Source organism: Octodon degus, unplaced genomic scaffold (genome assembly GCF_000260255.1).
Source record: "Octodon degus isolate 3935 unplaced genomic scaffold, OctDeg1.0 scaffold00115, whole genome shotgun sequence".
Taxonomy (NCBI): domain Eukaryota; kingdom Metazoa; phylum Chordata; class Mammalia; order Rodentia; family Octodontidae; genus Octodon; species Octodon degus.
Genome location: NW_004524691.1, coordinates 5,967,318 through 5,987,582, shown reverse-complemented (window position 1 = coordinate 5,987,582; position 20,265 = coordinate 5,967,318). Strand labels below are relative to the sequence as shown.

Here is a 20,265-nt window from a genome sequence, read left to right as displayed (position 1 = left end):
TACTCTGGGTAAAGGTAGGGCAGACAGATGGAGAAATGGAGAAGTTGACTCATAATATAATGCTTGGACATAATTATAGTGGTTAAATGTATGTAGAAAAATCATGTAAGAGAATGAGTTTTATATCTGCTTAGCCAAAGCATTACTTGATATACCTCTAGAATATTTAGTTTACTCAATAGGATAAAATAATAGTGCTTAGACTAATATTGAGTTCAGGATCAACATTCAATAGGTTATACTTAGCTAACTGCACCCATAGGTCTAAATAAGAAGATTTTATCAAGTAAACTGTATTATCACAAGAAAAAGAGTGAATTTAGGATGTGGAACACAGATGTGAAGAGTTAGTCTTCACTGATTTTTAATCCTAGTTCTGCCATTTGTTTATGGCCTTAGATAGGTTAGTAGCTCTCTGTGTCTCAGTGTCATCATCTATAAAATGGAAATAATGATATTACACAACAAATAAGTTTAGGTTATTCCGATAAGTAAATAGATAAATACATAAACTCTCTTAAAACAATGCCTGGCCCTTTGTAAGAACCCACTTGTTCCCTGTTAGAACCTAAGGATGAACCAGTACAGGCACTTCAGTGATGCAAGTCCATGACTACAGTAACCCAAACCTTTCCACATGTAATTCTATTGTGAGTATTAACATTTTAGGAGGAAAGTGGTCCCTTTATTTCCAAACTAGGAATATGAAAAGAAAATATACAGTAAAAATACATCTGAATGAAAAAAAATATGTTTTATCTTCTTTCTCTTTAAAAAACAATGGAAAAACAATACAACTTTCCTCTAACCAGTTTCAGATGCTTTAGAGAGAATTCACAACAAAGAAGACTGGAAATTAATACAGGGCATTAGTGAGGTAAAAATCAATTCATAGTTATCAAAATTCTTTTTGACTCAAAGACAATACATGTATTACAAATATATGATACTGGGATCTAAAAGAAGAGTAAGACAGAAATCTCAGTTTTTAATTTGCCCATGAAAATTCACTTTCTAACATTTATTTTTTTAAACATTTATTTATTTATTTATTGTGTGTGTGTGTGTGTGTGTGTGTGTGTGTGTGGCCAGCTCAGCCCACCAGGGGGCGGGGCTGGCTGGCATGTGGTGCTGGGGGATTGAACCGTGGTCCCTGTGCTTTGCCAAGCTTGTTCCAAGTAGGTGCTTTAGACCACTGAGCCATCTCGCCAGCCTGAAAATTCACTTTCTCACATGGGAATTTTGAAACAATTTTCTGAGAGAACAGCTGATTGGACATGTATGTGTATTTGTGTATCTGTTCATGTACATATGGGTGCGTATGCCTCAGCTCTCTCCAAATAGCAAAGATTGTGGTGCATACTTACAGATGAATGATTTATGATTTGCTTCCAGAATACAAATATGTGTATGGCTTTACCCATCAATCTGTGTATAAAGAGCTGAAGAGAAAGTAAGAGTGCTGCTGAAAGAATTATTTATAATTCTTATCCTAATAATTAAGATGATTTGGAGAGATGACAATAGAGTTTCAGTTCCCTCCAAAAATTGGCACAGTGGTGGACATGTTCTGTATTGTGTGGAACACACCAAATTGATACAGACTCAGAAACTCAAATCAATGATAATTTATTGAACATTATTTAGCCTAAGTCATAAAACAGTAGCACATGCAACTTTGTGAAAATGGAAATACTTTCTAAATAAAAATATACTTAGTCAAAATGATTTGAAAGAATAGCATGCAGGTAAAAATCTAAGATGATATCTTTTTCTGCATTTACTTATTTTTAGACCACTCAGATAAGTGACAATTCAATTTCTCATGCAATAGCTGGCTTTCTTGAGCTGTTTGAGCTGCAATTTGAAATTTAAACTCTACCTCCATTACCAACTCTATTTGTTCCTCTATTATCACTTGCTGTGAGAGAAATAGATCTTTTGAGATGGGTGCTAATTAGGAGATGGGCTAATTTAAAGAGTGGCCCTTTAATTTCTCTAATGTTTATATTATCCAAAATCTCAGACATACCCTTCCTGATTCTAGGTTTAATTTTCAGGATAACAATACCAAATTCTTCACACCCACTTTCTTATTCATACATTTCCTGGCCTGAAAGAACTTAAAATGTTCCAATACCAGAAACACGAATAGACAATTTACTAAGAAGAAAATACATGACAATATACACACACACACACGCACGCGCGTGCGCGTGCACACACACACACACACACACACACACATTTTTCAACCTCAACTATAAATAAGATATTATTTTTTTATCTACCAGGCAGGCAAAGATGAAAAATGTGGTTATACATCCTGTTGTATCCCCACAATGATAAATTTATCAAGCTTTGAGGAATCAATCTGTCAATATACAAATATAAATTAAATGACATATATGTTTGAATCAGGAAACACATTTTTAGGAATGTATCTTATAAATATATTCATATTTGTGTTGAGAGACTGTATACACACTGGAGAATGGCTGGATCATAAATAAAAATAGAACCCTGGCCCACAACCTGCAACAACCTGCCTGCTATGAGTCAGACATTCGAGAAATCAAATTATTGTCTCTGATAACAGTCCAAAAAATTAAAGAAGAACTCCTGTAACACCCCCAAATGTCAGGCACTGATCAAGGACTAACACTAACATAATGTTGTCCAATTTAGGACCAATCACAGCAAACCTTATATGTACTCCTAACCAATTACAAGAGATTTCCCAGTTCTCACCAAAAGCAATCCCACACCAGCAGACTCTAATTGGCCTTTATATTTGAAAGCATTTTCCACTGTAAAAGCTTCTCCTCTCCTCTGCCACCATTTGATACTCTGTCAAACACAGGTGATAGTGGCTGACCTCCTTACAGTATCCAACTCTGGTCAAATAAACCTTGCTTTTCTATATTTGTTACAGAATTGCTTAATATAGCAAAGGAGTGAAAATAACTCACATGTCTATCCGTACAAGATTGCTTACACAAATTTGGCCCATCCACAAATGGAATAATATACAAGTATTAACAAGAAAGAAAGGTAAATATGTATATATGTAGAATTCTGCCACCAACACAAATTTTTTTAAAACTAGAAAATGTGTACAGAGCAATGTGTGTTGTATACAACAATAGATGTCACGACATTTTTAAGTCACTTCACAAGAAATAATTAAGAACAATTATTCAGGGAAAGTGAACTAGAAATCTGAAAAATAAAAACAGGATGCAACATTAGTTTTCCTATATCCTTGGAATCTCTTACATTTTATATTCTATGTCTGATTATCTATTACTTAAAATACATATAATTGATTTTTTATTTTAACTTTTGCAGTGTGTGAAATAAAAATAGATTAGATTTTCAAAAAATCCCCACTTGAATCAATTTATCATTTCAGCCTTAAAGATATGGCAACATATTATAATAATTTCATGGTTAATTTTTTTGTGTAGAGAAACCAATTTAATAAATTATGTCTCATCCTTCTAATCTTCCACAGTCAGGCATGCTGCTGTGTCAATAGAGTAGTTATAGCTGGAGTGGGGATAGCAAAGGGAATGATGTCCAAATTATCAGTGGTAGTCAATGAAGTGCCCTTGTAAACATTATTATAAGAAAATATTGTTACTGGCTCTCACCAGTCTCTATCCTCATGGAAGACCAGAAATCAAACTGTTTCTTACGTATCAGTCACATGCTCTGCATCCTGCACTACAGAGGCAGGAAACGATAGGGAAGAAGGCTGTTAAAAGTACGGATTCCTGAAAGTCAGCATGTTTAACAATATTCCAGATAATTCTTATACCTAGTGAAGAGCAAACTGTTCCCATCGCACATTCCTTTGGACTGAGTTATATAGTGGGGTCTTTACTGAAGAACGACCTCAGCTGGATGCCCACAACATAAGTTGAAGGATTTTTTTTTCTCTTGACCATTGGCATAGTCATATCCCGTGGTGGTGCCAGAGTAGCAATGACATTTGCACTCCAGGTGGTACTGGCATGGGAAGAATTGCTTGCAACCTAACAACAGAGCTGGCTTATGGTACAACTAGAGATTCCACAGCTAGACTGAGATCCCACAGCTTCTTATGTTTTTCAAGAAATTAGAAACAGACCAAAATAAGTACACATTCTAACCAAAGCAATTCAAAATATGAATAACAAATTTAGCAATAAGTAAGAAAAGCCCATGAAAATGTACCAAACAGAAATACAGGAGATAAACAAGTCTACTGCAAGCATGGGCAACAGAAGTGAGTGACTGAGGAGAGTGTATTGGAATGAGAAATACCGTTCGTGCAAATAACCATGTACATGGAAATATGTTAACAATGAGAGAGGAAAGAAAACTGATTCAACAGTTGCTAGATGAAGCAAAGAAGACTAAGTTAAAGAAATTAAGAATGTAACACACATGAAATCAAAGTGTCTTTCCACACAAATCATCACTGTAAGTTTTCCACATATGGGAAAAGAATTCGATGCACAGGTAAGTGAGGCATAGAGGACATCAAATAGCCACAACTGGAAAAGAACTTCTCCACAATACATCACAATCAAACTTCCAGAAGCTCAGCAAAAGGAGAGTCTTAAAAGCTATTAGAGAAAAGCAGCAAATCTCTTAGGAAGGTAAACCCATTAGGGTTTCAGCAGACTGCTCAAACACTAAAGGCCAGGAGAGCTTTAAGTAAGTGTTTCAAGCCCTAAAAAACCCAACATTCTACCCAGACTAATAAATCCTGAAAACTATCCTTCAAAATTGATGGGGAAATAAGTACATCTCATGACAAATAACACCTTAAAAAATTCACAACCACCAAATCAGTACTCCAAAGAACTCTCAAGGACATCCTACACAGACATAATGCACCAACAATGGAAACTGGTCTGGACTAAATCCCTCTAGTAGGGTATGTCATTGCACAAATAAAAAGATAAAGGAATTCACAAAAGAAAAATAATGCACTGAAAGGACTAAGTCAATATAATATCTTTCAATAATAACTCTTAATATTTATGATCTTAACTCTCCAATCAAAAGATAGAGATCAGCAGACTGGGTGACAAAAAAGGTTCAACTATGCATTCCATATAAGAAACACATTTAATATAACCATAAATTAATAGATTAAAAATCAAAAGATGGAAAAATATTTCATAAAATAGGAGTCTAAAAATAAGAAGTAACTATTGTATTGTGATAGGCAGAGTGGACTTTAACCTGTAACTCATTAGAACAATAAAGAAAGTCACTGTCACTACATACCAGTTAATGGAAAAATTCAACAGAAAGTGGTAACAATCATATATACATGCACACCAAACACTGATGTGTTTGTTTAATCTTTGATTAAAATTCATAAATAAATGGTATTGGACAGAATAGATCAAATAAACAATATATTCATAGTGAGAGACCTAAATACCCAACTTTCACAATAGATTAACTATGCCAAAAAAACCAACTAATAAAGGAACAACAGAGTTGAAAGATACCTTTGAACAAATGGACTTAATAGATATCTATAGGGTGTTCTACCCAACATCGACAGAATAAACTTTTTGTCAGCAACACAGGGTTGATTCTCCAAAATAGACAACATACTAGCTAAAAGAGCATGCTTAAGTAAATGTAAAAGAATCAGAATTATCTGGCACACACATATCATCAAGCTAGAAATACATAATAAAGGAAACCACAGAAATTACTCAAATATTTGGAAATTAAACAAAATACTCTTAAGTGATCAAAGGGCCACAGAAGAAGCTAGATCAATTATATGATCAAATGATAGTGCTAGCATAGTACAATGTTCCAGAACCTCTGTGTCATGGTTTGGGGTTTTACAAAGGAATGCAATGTAGAACACATTTTATAATATTTTATAATGAATCACCCAAAGAATCATATACAAGGGGAGCAGAAAATCTGTGCACACACATAAACGCTAAACACTCTAGCTGAGGGCCTAGATTCTAATATCTTACATGAGGCCAGCTGAAAACCTAGAGCCCATAACAATGCCTCCCACAAGTCCAACAGGAGGTGTAAAACCCGTGACAAAATCTCATGAGGCCCACTTCACAGATCTGTGCTGGAAAGGCCCAAAGTTTCAGTGGTAGAAGTTAGAAAGTCTATGCTAGTGAGATGAAGGATCTGTGCTAGCAAGCTGAGGAATCTGAAGTGAAGCCAGGAAGCAATGCTCAAGGGAAGCACCAGAGCTCCCCCAGAGGTACCACAACCATCCTCAGCAACAGTGAAGCACCAAGCTCCTCCAGTGATGAGGGAAGCAGAGTTCCCATCAGGAAAGCCAATGTGACAGTCTTCTCCATGAGACTGAGCAACGCACTATTTCTCCTCTGGAGCCAGGAAGTGATGCTCAAGATGAAGACCAGAGTTCCCCCCAAAATGAACGACAGCCATTCTCAGCAGCAGTGAAGGTCCCAAACTCCTCTTCCAACAAGAACAGCCAAGTTCATCAGGAAAGCCAGCACGAACATCCCAGGAGGATCAACAGCTTCTCCAAACAGCATGCCTAACAGTGTCCCAGTGTCTTCTCAGTTCTGTCTCTTATGCTGCTGGCAATAATTCTCAGGTGAGCCTTCCACACCCAGGTCCATGCCAGTTCAATTCAGCTATATAACAAGCTGACTACCAGTTAGAAATCCACTACACTGTGGGGCACAATGACAGTAGTCCTAAGAAAGAAGGCTATTGCTGTGGATGCCCATAGGAGGAAAACAGAGTGAACCCAAATAAATAACCAAATGATAGACCTCAATGTTCTAGAAAAATGAGAATATAAATTCAAAGCTATTACAAGGAAGGAATTCATAAAGATTAGGTAGAAATTAATGAAATTCAGACTAAAATATACACAGAAGCAATGAATCAAAGAGCAAGTTCTTTAAAAGAAATGAACAAAATAGAGAAACCCTTATCCAAAGTTATCAAAATAGGGGGAACCTATATCAATGCAACTACAAATGAAAAAGGTGCAATGACAGCATACACTACTAAACTCCAAAAGATTATTACTAACTTTTGAAAACTTGTACTTCAATAAATTAGAGAGTCCATAGGAAATGGACAGATTCCTAGATCTTTGAATTCCAAGCCTGAGCCAAAAGCGATAAAAACCCTAAACAGTCCCATAGCAGTAAATCAAAATGAGAGAAAGAAAAGAGAAACAGAAACAGAACTACCAAACAAGAAAAGACCAAGACTCAATGGATCATGTATTCACTGCTGATTCCTGTAAGAACTTCACAGAAGATATAGTGCTAGTGCTCCCTAAACTCTTCAATGAAATTGAAAGGGAAGGAATATTTCAAAACATACATATTCTTGGAAGGTAGGATAAACTTGGTTCCAAAGCCAGACAATACCCAACTAAAAAGAAAACTACAGGCCAATCTCTTTAATAAGTGTAGATGCAGAAATCCTTAATAAGAAACTGGTAAATAAATGTAAGCAATTATTAAAAAGATTATACCAAAAAGGCTTTATTCCACGCATGCCAGGATGACTCAACATATATAAACCAATAAATGTAATATGCATATAAGCAGAAGCAAGGACAAAACTCACATGACATTTCAAAACAGTAGATATGAAAATTGCCTTTGACAGAATTTAAAATTCACTCAAAATTTTTAAAAAACCTGAAAAATAGGCGTAGGAGTTTATTGCAATCAGCTTAAAAACCATTTTTGACAAGCCTAATGTTAACACATTAACTGGGAAAAAGCTGAAAGCTTGCCCTCTAAAATAAAAATAAAACAAGACAAAGATGCCACTATTTACAATCCCATTCAGTGTAGTACATGAAACACTAGACAGAGCAATCAGGCAAGAAAAATAAAAGAGATACATATAGGAAAAGAAGAAGTAAGATAATCCCTGTTTGCAGATGATATTATCCTCCATACAGAAGACACAAAAATCCCACAAAAGATACCTCTAGAACTAATAAACAAATTCAGCAAGGTAGCAGGACACCAAATCAACACACAAAATATATAGCATTCCTCTACACCAATAATGAACTCACTGAGGAAGAAATTAGGAAAGCAATGCCATTTCTAATGGCATCTAAAAGCTAAACAATTATAAATTAACTGAAGGACATGAAGGACCTCTACCATGAAAACTAGTGTTCTGAAAGTAAAACTCAAAGTGGACATCAGAAAATGGACAGACATCCCATGTTCCTGCATAGGCAGAAGTAATATTGTCAAATTGACCATACTGGCAATATTGATATGTAGATTTAATCCCATCTCAAGGAAAACACCAAGAGCATGCTTCACAGAACTAAAAAAAGCAATTTCTTTTTATTTTAGAGAGAATAAACAGATAAATGTAACAATGAAAGTAGCAGTAGGACAGTTGCGATAGTGGGTACGCTGCGTTTGCTGTCTTCCTAGCAGTTACTCAGACCAGAAGATACAGGCATGATGTCTTGTCTAGACAATATTAGCACAAAACTTTCTCTTTTTTTCTTCTTTTTTTTCTTTTCAAAGTTTTATTGATAAACATATAGCAATGAGACAGTTTCAAATCAAATTGAAAGTACAGTTTCAAGAAATAATACACTGCATATATTCTTCTTAGTGGTTAATTGCTATACAAGATGCAGACTTGTGATCCTACTTACAAACACCATTAGAAAACATCATTCTATTCATTAAGAGAATGCAACTATATATCTATCCCAACCACTTTGAATACAGAGATACAAAATGGACATTCATAGTTATACCCCAATTTTTTTAAGTTCCGTTGTTGAATATTATAGGTGTGTAAACTCAGCAAAATATTCTAAAAGAGTCCAATAGCCCATAATAGCATTGGGTCTTCTGTTTAACTGGCAATGTCAGAAATTATTGACCTGAGTCCCCCACAGCTCAACACAACAACATGGCTTTACTTCCTATATTTCGTCTTCATACTTTTCTACTGGATGGTTAAGACCAGGGTAAAGCAGGACCTGTGCAACAAGAGTTGTAGCTTTTCGGTCTGAGAAGGTCAGTGAAATGCCCTCAGGATTTATCCTGAGATCCTGTACCTCAGATTGTAGAACCTTTGTCAGTGTCAGCCATGTGGATGAGTCACGGCCAATGCTTGGCCAATGAATATTAGCACAAAACTTTCTATCCAGTGAACTAAGAAACTAGCTGTGTAACTATCTTAACTATTCTGTGTATGCATATATTTCTCTGTTCTTCCTTTCTCCTTTCCCCCATCATAGTTTATCTTTTCTTTTGAACATTTTTGTCCCAATTAACAGTATCTATTGTACATTTTCTCTCTTATTTACTTAGAACAAGAAATTCTAAAATTTGTATGGAACCAGAAGAGATCCAGAATAGCACAGGCAATCTCAGACAACAAGAGCAACCACAGTCTTTGATTTCAAAGTACAATGAAAGCTATAGTGATAGAAACTGCACTGTACTGGTACAAAATCTGACATGTAGATCAGTGGAACAGAATGAAGGACACAGAAACAGGGTGAAGTGCATTTAGTCATTGAATTTTTTAACAATGGATCTAAAAATCCCTTTGTTGGAGGAAATTTAGCTACTTTACCAGCTAGTGCTGGGATTAGTGTTTACACACAAGCAGAAAACGGACTCAGGACATAAATCTATCACTATGTACTAAAGTACATAGAGGTGCATCAAAGACTTGGGTATTATGAGACAGGCACTTAATCTGCTCAAAGATAAAACAGATAAAACTCTGGAAGTCATAGGCAGAGTTATGGAGTTTTTCACAGTGAAGGAAAGAACCAACAAAGTAAAGAGACAAACTACAGAATAATGAAAAGAAATGTTGAAAATTCTAAATTTGATAACAATGTTTAGGACAAATGTCATTGTTTAGAACACTCTAAAGGTGCCTTCTCTATTTTATCTGAGTACATGATAATTTTGCCTTCTTCAAATAGCTCAAATTTTTGAAAAATCAAATTAAAAGCTAATAAAAGATATTTTTGGTTCTTGGGACTAAATCTAGGGTCTTTGCCTTCAGTTATATCTGCTTACCACTGTCTAACTTTTTGTTTTTAATTGTTATAAAGGGTCTAGATAAGTTGCGAAGTCACCAGACTGGCTTCCAACTTGTAATTCTCCTGCCTCAGTCTTCCTGAGTGCTTGCATAAACAGGATAAAGTTTTTAAAAATGAAAACAAGTGTTTTTTTTTTTTACTTTATTCTTGCCTGAAAGAATAGTCAAAATTATTTTTACTTAATTATTTATCTTAAGAGAATCTTCTTCATTAGAGAAGTAAAGTAAAACATCTGTATGCTCATCCATCTATAGAAATACCAGAAATCTTTATTTCTCGTTTTCTGTTGAAATGAAGATATTGTCATATCACTGTAAAAGATGGAAAGTCTTATCCCTAAAGACTTTCATAAAGAAGAGAGTAGAGTTTTCTTTTTTTTAAATTAAAATATCCAGAAAGTCTTTTTTCTGTGTGTGTGTGTGTGTGTGTGTGTGTGTGTGTGTGTGTGTGTGAAAAGGGAAACATCAAGTTTAATTTAAAGAAAAAACCAGGCTCAGGGAGATGGTTCAGCGCAAGGGCCTGAGTTCAATCCCTGGTTCTGCCAAAAAAGAAAACAGAAAAAGAAAAAAGCACTAGACACTGTCAGCAAGAATAACAGACCAAGCCAACTCCTGAAGAAGTTCAGCACCTTGGTGAACATGTGTAGTAGAAAGCTAAAAGAGAAACAAAATGCTACTTAACTTAAAATATTATAAGGTTTTTGCAAATCAACTCATTTCCTTGGTGAATAACGCCCCTGGCCATGCCCTGGTATCAATGGGTGTGTAGCCTTGTTCCATGAATGTCTGGTGCATTTAAATAGCCCAGTGCTGCCACACAGGACAAATTCTCCATTTCAGCCAACTCTTAGTGGAGGGCAACTAACACAACACTGTCTCCCCGGACAAACAGCATTGGGATATTTCATTTTGTTGATTTGTATATCTCCTATGTCTCTTCATCAATTTCTATAGTGGTCACAGTTTGTTCCACATCTCCCAGTATCATGTTTAAATGCTGATCATAAGTGTGTAATCTGCCTCGAAGCTCTCGGTCCATCCTCATTTTCACATAGATTCACTCATCTAGGCTGAGTGTGAGGAGATCCAGCGGCTCCCCTATGGTGCTGGTGTGTGCTGCTGGTCCACGTCATCTGCCATCTTTCCACCAAGTTATAAGTGCCTCCTTTGTGTTAGGTGCCTCAAAATTGTTTTGTCTAAAACTGTGGACACTTTGGGGCAGATACCAGTCTTTCTGACTGAATGACAGGGAGCGATGTAAATGAATTTCTCAAGGAGCTGACACTAAAATATATCTAAGATACTCCATGGGACACCCTCATTCTATACTTTCTCTTGCACATTTTTAGAAATTATAAATATTAAGGAAGTATCATAGAAACAAAATTGCATCTCATAAACAGCAATTAGCATGCTTTAACCAGCCATTATTTCTAATAGAAAAATCAGAACTCATCATCATGTATCTGAAATATATCTGGTCCTTAAGGACAGAACGCTGAAAAGATCTGGGCCTGCATGTAATCCTTCCTAGGAAACCACTAAGAGCATGTAGCCAAACATCTTAGTAGCTTTAGCTGATATAACAAAATGCCATAGACTGGGTGGCTTATTAACAGCGGAAACTTATTTCTTATAGCTCTGGCGGCTGAAAGTGTGAGATCAAGGTGCCAGCAGAGTAGTGTTCTGGCGAAGGCCTTTTTCTGAATATGAACTATCAACTTCTTGACGAGAGGGACAAAGCAATTCTGCTGGTCTTTCGTCAAGACACTAAATCCATTTGTGAATGCTCCAGCCCTTTGATCCAATCACCCCAAAAGGCCCATCTACTAGTTCCAACACATTAGTGATTAGGATTTGAAATAGGAATTTAAGGGAACACACACATTCAGACCAAAACACCAACCAAGCCTATATCTGAGCCACAAGGTGATGCTCTCAGTGTGACAACACATCAAGCCCACAATGCTACACTAAATATTGTTTGACAGATTCAAGAGTAGATTAAATCACATCTATCAAAAAGGAAGAAATATTTTTTCATTAATTTTACTTGGAAACTAGAAACTAATATGTGAATAGATGTTGAAAAAAATCAACAAATTGCAAAACAAATTGAAAATGAAGTTTCAATGTCAGATAAATTATCTGCTTATTCAACTATACTTTAAATATTAACATCAATGCCCAGAAAAAGTTGTTCCTATCGACATTTTAATAGAAGACTAATGCATTCCCTGGATAAAACATCAGATCCAGTTCTCAGCCACAATCCATGACCTTAAAAACACGCCCTAAATAAACATGCAGACTTGCACAGACATTTATGACGTGTACTTAGATTACCTCTAGGCAAAAATGTTGCATCAGGAGTTTTTAGGCTCAAGTGATTATTTGTCTTACAGTGCTTCTTTTGTACAATCTTGTATAGATTTTTGGGCCATAACATTCCCAACACTGACCTTTATTCTTAGTGGTCTGAGTTTCAGCATAACAGGAAGGTTCAACCTTTTTCTCCAGGAGGTTGTCTATATGGCATATCACCACTTCCCACATTCAGATGTGAACCAAAAAAATCTTAAGTTGCTATCAAGTTACTTCCTTTTCTTCAGCAATTATGGGCAATAATTTAAGCCCCAAAGGCCCTCTGTCTCAGAGTGGGTTTGGTGTGGATGACAATCAATATGTGGAGTTTTTAAATGTTAAAGTGAAAATTGGCACAATACTTCATCTTACAGATGAGGCCAAAATGAGAAATTGATAATTGTATCTTTTTATGTTGGTTCCATGGACCAGCGTATTTCATTTGTCACATGTCATAATTTGAAGCAGTTTTGTCTCATTTTATTAAACTTATTTTACAGAAACAATTTTTAGCCTTAAAATAATGAATTGGAGCTTATTCTTCAATGTACTCTATTTAAGTTTAACCTCTCCTTTTTTACCACCTTACTTTCAAGTTCTGCATAAAGACATTAAAAAGGAATCAATATTAAGTTTTCTAAAGGCTTCCCAAGAATTTATGTATGGGTTGCAGTTCTAAAATAATAAAAACACAAAGAAATTACACAGAATTGATATGAATATGAATATATATGAGTATGCATACGAAATCATTTGTCACAATGTAACTACTCTCCATACACATGCATCAGAATGCATAAGCAAATGACTGAGAAGTCAGTTTTGGCAAGGACACGGAGCAACTGTGACTTTCACTTATTTCTGATGAGAGTACAAATTGATACATCCTATTCAGGAAAAGCATTTGAAAGTATCTTTAGAATTTAAACACAAATAGTTTATAAGTCAGTGATTTCACTCACCCTAGGGCTTGCATATTAAAAAGTGGGAATATTTACCAAAAGTAAGTACTAACATATCCCTAAAAACACTGTTTCTAAAAGATTAGACTGAAAATAACCCAAAGGCCTATCAATAATATAACAGATAAACGTGTTGTAATACATTTGCACAACAACCATACCTCCTTTAAAGTACGATCTATTATTTATAAGTCATTGAATTCAATTTAAGTAATTTAAATGCTAAGGCTCAAACTGGTTTTCCCAATAGCAACATTTACTACTACACAAAACTAGAAATTCACAGAGAGGCTTAGTTCCAGGGTTGATTGGGAAAACTGCTTGGAAATGCTGTCAAGCACATGATCTTTCTAGTTTCAGTTCTGCTGTCTGCACTGTTGGCTTCATTTTCATACTGTAAACTATGGTGGCCATCAATTCAGGCAATATGTCCAAATTTAGTGGGACTATGTCCAGAGGTAGAAGACAAACTATCTTTTCCTTATCATCCTTTACTAAGAGAAAAGAAATGTTCTTTAGGAAAACAATAATACTCAACTTTCCTTCATACATCATTAACTAAAAGTTGCTCACATACTTATTCCTAGCAGGAGAGGAGATATGACGAAATCTAATAGAGTCACTCTATTCCAGAGTGAGTCTCTGCAATAGAATGGGTAGATTTAGTGCTGTTCTCAAATAAAACAAGAGTGCTGGACAAACAGCAGGTTCATACATTTGTCTCTTACCTATAAAAATTCTGTGGTTGTAGCAACTAACTATCTTGAGTCTAGGAAAAAGGAGGTTTTTTAAGTGGAAGATAATATGCAAGTACTGACCAAAAGTAGCCTTCTTAAAGTTCCTGCCTAAAAAAAAGAAAAATAATTAAAGAAATCTGGCAGTTATCATTTTAGCCAAGTGCCTAGAAATAGCATCATAGTGATAAGACTCCTTATAGGACACTGTGAGGCAGGCACTATATTGTTGGTTATTCTTCCTGAAACTGTAACTTCAGTTTAATCCTGAAAAAGGTCAAATTAAGGTGAAAATTAGCACAATACTTCATCTTACAGATGAGGCCAAAATGAGAAATTGATGATTGTACCTTTTTATGTTGGTTCCATTGACCAGTATTTTTACAAAATACGTAACTTAGTATTTTGAGGTTAGTTGGAGAAAAAAAATATTAAGGAAGAGTTATAGATTGGTGGAGACTAAGGAGGCATGGAAATGCAATACAGTGTGAAATCTTGGGCCACATGCTGGAACAGAAAAATAAATTAGTAGAAAATACAATGAAAGCCAAATAAAGTTTGTTTGTTGGCTATTGGCATGTTAGTCATGCCCCCATGACAGGGAGATGGCATGACTGCAAGGCACATGGGAACTCTGCTCGGGGTGTGACTTTCTAAGTCTAAAATCATTCAGAAATTTGAAATTTAAAAATACAACTACTCACTTACTATTCTCCTATTGTTATTTCAGGATTTGAAATCTTCAGTTATTTTTATAAAACTTTTATGTATTTTCCTAATTACCTCTGCAGCATTGGTCTTTGCACCAACTAAATGAAGTAAATTCCATTATAGTACTTATACATTAAGCATGAACACACACACACATAAACACACGTACACCTACACACACACACACACACCCCAATTATCCAAGTTTAAGGAGGCACAGAAAGCCAGCTAATAATAATTTGAATGTTATGACACCAAAATTTTTCCTCTTATGCTATTTCTTTCATTCTTATATGTCTTGCTTTGGAAGTAATTTTCTCAAGTCTTTCAAAGCGCATAAATCTTCTTTCATAATCCTCGTAATCACTGGGAAAGAGGCTCCCTTTGTGTTAACTCCATAATATGCTTTGAATGACAAGAACTGCAGAGGATTTTACTAAGTAGCTTTAAGGTTGTTAATCTGAGGTACAAGAGAGCAAACAGATTTAATAGGTTCTTAATATGATACAAATACTTTGGTGATTTCTCCAGAGTAACTACAAAAAAGAAAGAATATGACACTTGTGATTGAAGCAAAACAATAAGGCAATGTTCCACAAAAACAAAGATAAGAGAAATGCTTTCCACCTGACTATTGATTGTCTGGTTTTCCTGCAGAAAATGTCAACCATTGTGTTTATCCCATCCTCTATGGATATATAGAGAGGAGATTTTTATGAGAAGATAATTTACCTTTCTAAGTCAGAGTCACCAAATGATAGAAAGATTGGTTTAGGGCCAGCCAAATAGCTCAGTGAATGAAAGCACCTGCTTAGGCAGACACAGGGGCTGGAGGCCCCTCCCCTGGGGTGCACTGAGAGGGCAACTGAGACTGGGCATGGTAGCATACACCTGTAATCCCAGCACTTGGGAGGCTGAACACGGGAGGAGCACTATGAGTCCAATCTATGTAGTGAGACCCTGTAGACCTTGTAGAAAATACAAAATACCAAAAAAAAAATATACAAAATACAAAATACAAAAAAAAAATACAGAAAACAAAACAAAAACAAAAACAAAAACAAAAAAACCGGAATGGCTGGCTTAGCCAGAGCTCTGAAGAGGACTGGGAACCTGCCAAACTTTGCAGCTTTTGAACTCCATAAAGGGACTTTGGATTTCTTCACTCTGCATCTGGGAGGAAAAGTGAAATGACTACATGATGAGTAGAATGGTGGACAGTGACGGAGATGGCCATACATTCACCGAATCTCATTTCTCCTTCCTTCAGGGTAGACAGCCAGAGGTCATGAAATAGAATTGGGCCATAGCATGTGTGAAAAAGTGATGCTTTCACCTGCGGTGCTGACAAATAACACATCCTGTGTGATCCCCTAAGCTTCCCTTCTCCCATCTTCAACTGGATACTTACACTCATGACTGCCTTGTTTGTCCTGCATTTGAGTGACCCTTGCCTGCTTAGTTTCTAAACCTCAATCCCCCACTCTCTTACCAATCTGTGATGAACTGCAATGTGAGCCAGAAAAACATGTATTATTTTGTGCCACTGAGATTTTGGAGTTTTGTATTGTAGCAGTTAGTCTAGTATGACTAATGTAGTGTTCCTCGTGATTTAGGAAACAGTGATACAGGAGGTTCCTGTCCCTCAATGTACTAAATGACACATGCTATGACTAAATAGATCAAAGTCAGGGAGACACGCTTAAATGTTTTTCTACTACAATTATGTTCTTTGACTTTTGTCTTACACTGTCTGCACTAAGGTTTGATTGTATTTGAGCTTTCGGACAGTAAGATGCTCCAATAGCTCTAGAACAGTGCGAGTTTATATCTGTTGCTCTGATATGAGGATGAGTATTAACGATTACTCCCAAAAGCTTGTATATTAAATTACATGGTTGCCTAACAGTAAGATACTTTATACCTTTCTTGGGAGTGAACGAGATATAAATAAAAGCATGAATAAAACTGATTTATCAGAATAACATTATACATTATGAATGTTTGAAGTTGCGTTTTTCTCCTTTTATGTTTTAAATAGTAAAAAATACAGCACTTTCTCTGATGTATTATATCCTTATCATTTCTTACATATCAAAATTATTACAAATGATTAATGAGAAGCCTGCAGAATATGGTGCTGAAATTCTTTTTATTATGAAGAAAAAATGGTGTTGATATATATTATATTATATATGTTATTAAATATCAATTATAAAAATGTGAGCATGGTGATTGTAGATAAAGAAAGTCTACATACAAACTTAAGATTTTCATTAGAAAAATAATGTATACCACATATCACACCTAGGTAGTGGGAAATTAAAGTTTGCATTAAAGTCTATGCATAAAAATTATTTCCATGCAAATTTTTTCCATTAAAAAGAATTTCAAACCGATAAAAATATACTTTATTGTCAAACTGAGGTAATTCTTGATTTTCTGCATCATTAATTGCAAATAGATATTTCTTCACAGTCCTTAGAGACACTTTTAAGAAATCACTTTAGACTACTTTTCTACAACAGGTTTAAAAGAGCAACAACAAAAAGGAAGCTCTAATGATTATGATCATGTTAGGGTTAATTAGAAATTAACCTTAAAATAGCTTCTTTTTGAACAATTACAGTGAAGAAACTTCCCTTTCAATAAAAGACCACAGAAGTAAGAGAATGATTCAGTGAATACAGTGCTATAAAATCATAAAAGCTATCACATGACATGAAAAGGACAATGATATGTTACTAAAAGATTCATCTTTACTGTATTTTCTGTAACAATACAAACCCTTCTCATTCTGAAGATAATATTTCTATTGTATTTTTGGCATGGAAAGCTTATCCATTTTATTCATGTCACCACTTGAACTTACATTATTGAGATCTTCTTCATCTTAGCTCTAATTTATTATAAAAATATCATTATCAGTTCATAAGAATTGATCACAAAAGATGCTGAAATTTTGTGTTTTAGCTTATACCTGCAAACCTATTTGAAATGTGCTCTACCACATTGAGCTGCTGTCTGAAACAGCTGATTTAAGTCCTTGATGTACTACGGCTGGTCCCCCATTCATTGTGTTATCATTTTATACAGTCTGTCCATAAAAACCCCAAGAGAAGAATGCACTGTCTGTCCATGAAAAATAACCCACCGTCTGTGGCTTATGGAAACAACGACAGAATTTTAAATACCTTGGAAAAGCCAGGCACAGCCATTTACATGACACTTGCCAGCATCTCTCTTGTTGAACGGCAACATTCAAATATAATGAATAGAGAAACACAATTAAATATGCACTCTAATGAGGAATGGAGAACTGAAACTTTTGTCACTTTTCAAAAACAAAAGCTTCCAAAATTCAAAATAATGAAGTAACATGGCTTCTAGAGAGAAGTAAGGGTTGCATTATTAGACACAGCAGTAAATGTCAAATATAACATACTACAGCAATATTCTTCATTTTGACTATAACTGTTTTCCTTCTTGTTCCCATGTAGTTCCTGCTGTTAACTGTTCATCTCCCATCAATTTTATTCTCATTGCTGGTTGCCCTGGTCAGGCAGAAAGATTAACTTGGTTTAATTAAATGCTCTCGCTAATAAAGGGAAGCTGAGAGGACCTGGACATCCCTACGGCACCCACTGGCACACTGGAGAAGGTGATGACAAGCCTTGTGCTTACACAGAAGGTTGGATTTTATTCCTGCTTTGAGTTAAAAACTTATAAAACTATTCTTTCTGAAAAATTTTCTGAGTCTTGATGGCCTACAGAATAAAAATAAGTTACACCCAAGATAATCGTTATTGATTCTTGCTACATGAAATTCTATCATAATGACTTCCGGTATTAATAATAATCCATTAATTTTTGCTTTCATTTTAATTGTGGTCCAAACATTGCACTGTGAACCTTGCAATTTGTTCACTTAAAGATCAATAGAATTATGGACTAAAAGCTGAAATATTCCAAGAAGTTACTAGTTATTTTCAGCTCAAGGGATAACCATAAGAGTCCTTTTTTTATTTTCATCTTTACCAATTCCAGTCTGGTAAAAGGAAAATGAACACTGAAGGAGAGAAAGAGAAACAGTAACAGATTGTCCGATAGTTGGGAAGGCTACAAAATACTTTCCACAGATGAGCAGGAATCCAAAGGCCCAGGCAATACTACCATCATTAGCCGATAACTGCGACTCTATCCATGGAAATTGGGTTAACTCCCCCATTCATACAGGAAATTTGGATGAAACTGTGAATGATGGCAAAATCTTCAGGTTCACGAGCAACAGAAAGTATAGAAACATTAGCCCCATGCATGACTGCTCTTTCAACTTATCAGGCTCAAACTGGAAAATTTCTGCTGTTTGGACTAATGACTGTCTATGTTAGAGGTAAGTCTAACTTTTAAAAATTATTTTAGAAAGTATTTTTCAATGGTTACTACTATAGTATATATGTTGTGTAATATAAAGATGTTTCAAAAAAATTAATCTGCAAATACTCCCCATCTAAAAGCATAGATTAGGGGGTTTTGTCCATAATTAATACCACTTGTCTTTGGCTCAGATAAACATGTATGATGTGCATGTATGTATACATATGTAATAGATCAACATGCCAAGTACTGTCTTGTGCACTGTCTATACTTACTCCTCACAATGACTCTGAGAGCATTCTTTTCCATCTTAAAGGGTAACCTGAGACCTAGAAAATGTAACTTGCTATAGATGGCTATACAAATTGAAAACTCTGAAATTAAGTTCTGCTAGGCTTAAAGCTACAGTTCATACTAGGGACTACTCTAACATGTCATACATGATCAAGTCGTAAATGGACTTTGATATATTTCTTTTAATTTCTCATTTTGATAAATGAAATTCTTGTATTTTTATTGGCTTTCAAAAATTTATTTGAAGAAATTTAACTTAATTATTTAATGTTTCTGGGATATTTATATATATCTAATTTGTTTATATGACTAGCCCAGTAATGAACAACTTCTTGCACAATCTTGTCTTTCTCCTTTAAACTTTAGTTCACCCATCTCTGACAAAACAAAACAAAACAAAAAAGGGGGATATAATTAAAGGACCTTTTTGTAGTAAAAAAAATAATGTATATACAAAATAGTTAGGATAGATATATAGCTACTTTCTCTTAGTTCCATGAGAAGAAAGGTTTGTATCTTCTACTTTTGTAGTCTGTATCTTGTCCTCTGAATAACTACTATGAAGACAACAATAAGCCAAGTAGTAATTATTGTAACTGTCATACTAGCCTGTTTTGAAGCCGTTTCATTGTTATTTTATTTTCTCATTAAAATGAATAAAAAATTTAAAAAATTCAGTCCTAAGGATAAATTCCCAGAAGCTGTATTGTTTTGTCAAGTATAATAAA

General features: G+C 35.1%; 1 protein-coding gene and 1 pseudogene across 1 annotated transcript in view; both read right to left on the bottom strand.

Moving 5' to 3' along the window:
* LOC101575222 (IQCJ-SCHIP1 readthrough transcript protein) overlaps window positions 1-20,265 on the bottom strand; it is an 890,224-nt gene that overhangs the window by 560,921 nt on the left and 309,038 nt on the right. The window lies entirely within an intron of this gene.
* Window positions 10,932-11,235, bottom strand: LOC101574825 (annotated as a pseudogene).